Genomic DNA, 7,500 nt, shown 5'->3' with positions numbered 1-7,500 from the left:
GCGCCTGAATCAACCGGACGCCCCATGTAGCATGCGGCACTCATCCGTTTACTTCTTGGCAGTTTCACGCAATGTTGAACCCTCTCTTCAAAGTTCTTTTCAACGTTCCCTCACGGTACTTGTTGACTATCGGTCTCGTGCATAGTATTGAGCCTTGGATGGAGTTCACCACCCCTCTTTGGGCTGCATTCTAAAACAACCCGACTCTTGGAAAGCTTTCCCTCCGGCCTTCGAGTCCGCCCTACGGGCCTTACACCCGCTGCGGGTAAGCTGCAGCCCCGATCACAGTGGACTGCGGCCGGACTCTGTCGACCGGAGTTCAGTTTCCTTACGCCACAGGTCCCTCGCACCGCAAACGGGCGCGGGGATTCGGCGATGGGCTCTTCCTGCTTCGCTCGCCGCTACTGAAGGAATCCTTGTTAGTTTCTTTTCTCTCCGCTTAGTGATATGCTTAAATCCAGCGGGTAATCTCATCCGATCTGAGGTCTGGAATCGTGAAAGACACGTGGAACGTGATCGGAGTCATAGCGGCGACCCGGGGTCTCTCCTTCCCCGGCGCTCCCCGAAGAATCGGGTCGCCGGCGGGAAAGGGTGGCCTACCATGCGCCTGCGAGAACGCAGACGGGAGGACGAGAGACCCCGCGATTGGGTCGACCGGCTCTGCCCGGCAGAGGCTCCTCGACCGTTCCGGGGGGTCGGACGCTGGACCGCACCACGGGCGCATACGTCTACACCCCGATGGCACGTCGCACGACCGACGAACCCCCGGTTACCGATCGAGCCTGCTCGCCGAGTTTCACCGGCGCCGACATCACAGAACTCCATCTGACACTGACCCGACGCAGCCGGCCGTCGAAGGGACGGCTGCGGCCGGGCGCTCCTCCGGCGCGCGAACACGCCGACTCTGTGAGTGATTGTCTTCAGACGCTCAGACGGACGTGGCTCGAGGAGCAGAGCATCCCCGAGCCGCCATTTGCGTTCGAATAAGTCGATGATCAGTGAGTTCTGCAATTCACATGAATTCTCGCATCTAACTGCGTTCTTCATCGACGCACGAGCCGAGTGATCCACCACCAAGAATTGTCATTTGCCACTGGAAGACTCCCGCGTTCGCAAACTCTCCTCAGAGCCGAGGGAAGAAGTGGAACGGAAGGAGAAAGGACACGGGGACTCTGTGCCTTCTTTGCTTGTGACTGGAAAGAAATATCCTCCGTCGAGCCGAGGGGGGAAGCGGGCTCCCTCCTTCCCCCCACCGCCGCGAGGGCGGGTCGCGCGAGTCAGACTCGCCGACTGGGGGGAAATCGGGCGACACCGGTGCCCCTTCTCTGCCCTGCGGAGAATGCCTCGAGGAGCGCCGCGCCGCGGACGGCGACGGCGTCTCCACCCTTGCGGGACTTCTCCCTCGAAGCTACCGGGAGCGCGAGACTCCGTGAGACAGACGACGAGAGAAGAACCGGGTACTCCCCGGGCTGGTCTGTGTGTGACACGCCCGTCTCCTTTTTGTCGGAGAGAGCGAAGGCGAAGCGCGGGGTCTGACCTCGACCGTGGAACGGGGAAGGAGGCGGTGAAAACCCCGCTCGAGTCCCCCCGGCTTTTCCAATTTGCTCTCTCCGCGTGTCTCTCTGTGACGGCTTTTCCGACATTCCCCCTTTGTTCCCTCTCCGATCACGGAGGGGAAGGGTTCTGTTAATGATCCTTCCGCAGGTTCACCTACGGAAACCTTGTTACGACTTTTACTTCCTCTAAATGATCAAGTTTGACCGTCTTCTCGTCGCGCCTCGACAACCGGCCGAAGCCGGGGGTGCCAGACGGTCGATCCGATGGCCTCACTAAGTCATTCGATCGGTAGTAGCGACGGGCGGTGTGTACAAAGGGCAGGGACGTAATCAATGCGAGCTGATGACTCGCGTTTACTTGGAATTCCTCGTTCAAGGGACACAATTACAAGTCCCTGTCCCCAGCACGGAGAAGTCTCAGCGGATTACCCGGACCTTTCGGCCGAGGGCAAATGTACCCGCTGCTTGCGCCAGTGTAGCGCGCGTGCGGCCCCGGACATCTAAGGGCATCACAGACCTGTTATTGCTCCATCTCGTATGGCTGAAAGCCATTTGTCCCTCTAAGAAGTTCGCGGCTCACCACGACGGGTGGCCGGACTATTTAGCAAGCAAGAGTCTCGTTCGTTATCGGAATTAACCAGACAAATCACTCCACCAACTAAGAACGGCCATGCACCACCATCCACAAAATCAAGAAAGAGCTCTCAATCTGTCAATCCTCACTGTGTCCGGGCCGGGTAGGTTTCCCCGTGTTGAGTCAAATTAAGCCGCAGGCTCCACTCCTGGTGGTGCCCTTCCGTCAATTCCTTTAAGTTTCAGCTTTGCAACCATACTTCCCCCGGAACCCAAAGACTTTGGTTTTCCGGAGAGTTGCCCGCCGCGTCATGGGAGGAACGCCGGCGAATTACGAGTCGGTATCGTTTATGGTCGGAACTAGGGCGGTATCTGATCGCCTTCGATCCTCCGACTTTCGTTCTTGATCAATGAAGACATTCTTGGCAAATGCTTTCGCTGTCGGGCGTCTTGCGACGATCCAAGAATTTCACCTCTCACGCCGCAATACGAATGCCCCCGGCAGTCCCTCTTGATCATTACCTCAGGATCTCAAGACCAACGAAATAGAACCGAGGTCCTCTTCCACTATTCCATGCTGAGCTGTTCGGGCACTTTGGCCTGCTTTGAACACTTCAATTTTCTCAAAGTAAACGTTCCAGTCTCGCACGGCACTCAGTTAAGAGCACCGCACGACCAACCGAATCACTGGCCGGGAAAAATCTCCCACGACTCCCGTTTGACGGGGAGAAGGGGAACGGGCAGTGCACGCCTCACGGCGGACCGCCCGCCCCGGCCAGAAATCCGACTACGAGCTTTTTAACTGCAGCAAATTTAATATACGCTGCTGGAGCTGGAATTACCGCGGCTGCTGGCACCAGACTTGCCCTCCAGTAGATCCTCGTTAAAGGATTTAAAGTGTACTCATTCCGATCACAGGGCCTCCGAAGAGGCCTGTATCGTTATTTTTTGTCACTACCTCCCCGTGTCAGGAGTGGGTAATTTGCGTGCCTGCTGCCTTCCTTGGATGTGGTAGCCGTTTCTCAGGCTCCCTCTCCGGAATCGAACCCTGATTCTCCGTTACCCGTCACAACCATGATAAGCGCATAACTTACCATCGAAAGTTGATAGAGCAGACTTTTGAAGGGAGCGTCGCCGGTGCAAGACCGTGCGATCGGCATGATTATCTAGAGTTCACCAGCGGAGACCGGACCCCGAAAGGACCGGGCTGGCCTTGTTCCTAATAAGAGCACGCTTCCCCCGAAGGGTCGGCGCTTTGTTGCATGTATTAGCTCTAGAATTACCACAGTTATCCATGGTATACAGACTTTCTCCAATAAACCATAACTGATCTAATGAGCCATCTGCAGTTTCTCTTGTATGTTCAGGATTGTACTTAGACGTGCATGGCTTAATCTTTGAGACAAGCATATGACTACTGGCAGGATCAACCAGGTAACGGTCGACAGAACCGGGCTGGGCCCGTTCGCCGTCCGGGAGTCGCTCTCGCACTCCCCTCTCTCTCTCTCTGAATTCTCAATTGTCGATGCCGTGCTATTACGGTACAGTGATCGAAGAACCGCCCGAAGGGATTCTCGAGGTGTGTATCTCTACCCGAGTCGACTGGGTCGTCTCGAGAGGAGTCGCAGTGGTCCCGCCTCGGAGACGGGACCGGTTCGAAGCGACGCGGGAGGGCGACGGCTCGTCCACTGGAACAGGGGAGAGCAATCGCACGCCTCGAGCGTGCATTCGTTGCTTGGATGAAAAAGCCCGTACCGAGCGCCGAGTGCAACACATGGTCGCAGCAACGGCAGCATGCCCGAACGGGTCCCGTGGAGAAAGCTCGATATCTGACGACACCGAGGTCCTGCTCTTTCTCCACCGGGGGTTCTGCGGATGAAAAGGCTCAATATCTGAACGTCGATATATACGTGTGCACGGAGGGACACCTCTGCTCACGGGGCGAGTGGGTGAAAACCCCCGCTCTGAGCGCCGAGTTGCAACACATGGTCGCGATGAAACGACGGCTGACCCTACCGAAAGGGCCCGCTGGAGTCCAACCATGACACGTATACACACACGACAGACATTAAAAGCCTTCTCGAGTCTTGGATCGACTCTACTACCCCCCTCATATATAGAATCCGATTCACTCTGCCCGCTCGTTCTGACCATTGGATCACACACTTAAGCCAATACCCGCTACACTTAAGAGATCTCGAAATCTCGAACGAGACCCAGATTCTCTGCGGGTGAGTCGGGCGGCCTGCCGTCGCCGTCGGCTTGCCGTTTGCCTTTCGCCTGGTCGCATGGCACTCGTGCCATCGACCACGCAACGCGAGAGGCCTTCTCCCTTCTCCTTTCTCTCTCATCTCTACTCTCTCTCTTCTCCACCGGGGGTTCTGCGGATGAAAAAGCTCAATATCTGGGATTGTATATATACATATGCACGAAAGAACCTTCTACTCACGGGGCGAGTGGGTGAAAACCCCCGCACCGAGCGCCGAGTTGCAACACATGGTCGCGATGAAACGACGGCTGACCCTACCGAGAAGGCCAGCAAGGGTCTGACGTGCAAAAACATATTTACGCACCACAGGCAAGGAGCCTTTTCGAGTCTCGGGTGGACTCCCGTCCGCGAAAGCTTCATATCTGAACGTCGATATATACGTGTGCACGGAGGGACACCTCTGCTCACGGGGCGAGTGGGTGAAAACCCCCGCTCTGAGCGCCGAGTTGCAACACATGGTCGCGATGAAACGACGGCTGACCCTACCGAAAGGGCCCGCTGGAGTCCAACCATGACACGCATACACACACGACAGACATTAAAAGCCTTCTCGAGTCTTGGATCGACTCTACTACCCCCCTCATATATAGAATCCGATTCACTCTGCCCGCTCGTTCTGACCATTGGATCACACACTTAAGCCAATACCCGCTACACTAAAGAGATCTCAAAATCTCGGACGAGAGCCACACCTTGCGGATGCATCGGGCGGCCTGCCGTCGAGGTCGGCCGTCGCCCCGTCTCACAGACTCGTGCAACACGACGAGTCCCAGCCTACGCCTGTGTGCATCACCGTCGGCCTAAATCTCGGCCCTCGCCCGGTCGCATGACACTCGTGCCATCGACCGCACCATCGACCTTCTCACCCGGGAGCAACCCGTGTTTTCAGAGGAGTGCCGGGGTTGCTCCCGTGCCGGGTATGTCTTGTCCGGCGGCGCCCCGTCTCACAGACTCGTGCAACGACAACGGGTCCCATGCCTACGCATGTGTGCATCACCGTCGGCTAATTACTCGGCCCTCGCCCGGTCGCATGACACTCGTGCCGTCGATCACACCATCGACCTTCTCACATGGGAGCGACCCGTATTTTCAGAGGAGTGTCGGGGTTGCTCCCGTGCCGGATATATCTTGACGAAATCAAGGAGATATATGAGGAAACTTCTACAATTTGAAGATCGACCGGCGAGACAAGACACTCCCCTTAATATATAATCCGATTCACTCTGCCCACTCATTCTGACCATTGGGTCACACACTTAAGCCAATACCCGTTACACTAAAGTTGACCATGTTTTGTTTTTTTTGATATTATTATTATTATTTTTTTTTTGTCAACGTCCTCTGTAACGAAGTCAAAACTCTATGCATGTGTTCGCGTGTCGTTCTGCCGTCTCCGCCGGGCACATCCCAGCCAGCGCCCGATACATTTCAGTTGACAACGGTCACAACTCTATGCATGTGCTCGTGGGTCGTTCTGCCGTCAACGTCGGGAACACACAGGCCAGTACCCGCTACATTAAAATTGACAATGGTCACAACTCTATGCATGTGCTCGTGGGTCGTTCTACCGTCAACGTCGGGCGCACACAGGCCAGTACCCGATACATGCAAGTTGACAGTGGTCACAAACTCTATGCATGTGTTCGCGTGTCGTTCTGCCGTCTCCGCCGGGCACATCCCAGCCAGCGCCCGATACATTCAAGTTGACAACGGTCACAACTCTATGCATGTGCTCGTGGGTCGTTCTACCGTCAACGTCGGGCGCACACAGGCCAGTACCCGATACATGCAAGTTGACAATGGTCACAAACTCTATGCATGTGTTCGCGTGTCGTTCTGCCGTCTCCGCCGGGCACATCCCAGCCAGCGCCCGATACATTCAAGTTGACAACGGTCACAACTCTATGCATGTGTTCGCGTGTCGTTCTGCCGTCTCCGCCGGGCACATCCCAGCCAGCGCCCGATACATTAAAGTTGACAACGGTCACAACTCTATGCATGTGCTCGTGGGTCGTTCTACCGTCAACGTCGGGCGCACACAGGCCAGTACCCGATACATGCAAGTTGACAGTGGTCACAAACTCTATGCATGTGTTCGCGTGTCGTTCTGCCGTCTCCGCCGGGCACATCCCAGCCAGCGCCCGATACATTCAAGTTGACAACGGTCACAACTCTATGCATGTGTTCGCGTGTCGTTCTGCCGTCTCCGCCGGGCACATCCCAGCCAGCGCCCGATACATTCAAGTTGACAATGGTCACAACTCTATGCATGTGTTCGCGGGTCGTTCTACCGTCACCGTCGGGCACACTTGAGCCAGTACCCGCTTGACTTTTTTTTTTTTTTTTTAAGTCAACGTCTTCTTCAAGGAAGTCCAAATTCTATGCATGTGTTCGTGGGTCGTTCTGCCGTCTCCGTCGGGCACACACAGGCCAGCGCCCGATACATTCAAGTTGACAGTGGTCAAAACTCTATGCATGTGTTCGCGTGTCGTTCTGCCGTCTCCGCCGCGCACATCCTAGCCAGCGCCCGATACATTCAAGTTGACGATGGTCACAACACTATGCATGTGTTCGCGTGTCGTTCTGCCGTCTCCGCCGGGCGCATCCCAGCCAGCGCCCGATACATTCAAGTTGACAACGGTCACAACTCTATGCATGTGCTCGTGGGTCGTTCTACCGTCAACGTCGGGCGCACACAGGCCAGTACCCGATTCATGCAAGTTGACAACGGTCACAAACTCTATGCATGTGTTCGCGTGTCGTTCTGCCGTCTCCGCCGGGCACATCCCAGCCAGCGCCCGATACATTCAAGTTGACAACGGTCACAAACTCTATGCATGTGTTCGCGTGTCGTTCTGCCGTCTCCGCCGGGCACATCCCAGCCAGCGCCCGATACATTCAAGTTGACAATGGTCACAACTCTATGCATGTGTTCGCGGGTCGTTCTACCGTCACCGTCGGGCACACTTGAGCCAGTACCCGCTTGACTTTTTTTTTTTTTTTTTTATGTCAACGTCTTCTTCAAGGAAGTCCAAATTCTATGCATGTGTTCGTGGGTCGTTCTGCCGTCTCCGTCGGGCACACACAGGCCAGCGCCCGATA

The 7,500-nt window shown here is 55.9% G+C and overlaps 3 non-coding genes across 3 annotated transcripts in view; all 3 read right to left on the bottom strand.

The window, feature by feature from the left end:
• Positions 1 to 488, bottom strand: part of LOC139968406 (large subunit ribosomal RNA) — a 4,028-nt gene extending 3,540 nt beyond the window's left edge. Inside the window, exon 1 of the ribosomal RNA XR_011793405.1 lies at positions 1 to 488. This exon is cut by the window's left edge and continues 3,540 nt beyond it. This is a non-coding gene — a ribosomal RNA (large subunit ribosomal RNA).
• Positions 489 to 922: 434 nt separating this feature from the next.
• LOC139968210 (5.8S ribosomal RNA) lies at positions 923 to 1,082 on the bottom strand. Its single transcript, XR_011793248.1, has one exon. It is a non-coding gene; the product is annotated as a 5.8S ribosomal RNA (ribosomal RNA).
• A 605-nt stretch (positions 1,083 to 1,687) lies between these two features.
• Positions 1,688 to 3,566, bottom strand: LOC139968358 (small subunit ribosomal RNA). The gene has a single exon (XR_011793363.1). It is a non-coding gene; the product is annotated as a small subunit ribosomal RNA (ribosomal RNA).
• Positions 3,567 to 7,500: the final 3,934 nt, after the last annotated feature.

The sequence above is a fragment of the Apostichopus japonicus genome, chromosome 5 (assembly GCF_037975245.1).
Source record: "Apostichopus japonicus isolate 1M-3 chromosome 5, ASM3797524v1, whole genome shotgun sequence".
Taxonomy (NCBI): Eukaryota; Metazoa; Echinodermata; class Holothuroidea; order Aspidochirotida; family Stichopodidae; genus Apostichopus; species Apostichopus japonicus.
Note: the sequence above shows the minus strand (reverse complement) of the source record. Positions and strands in the feature narration are given on the sequence as shown.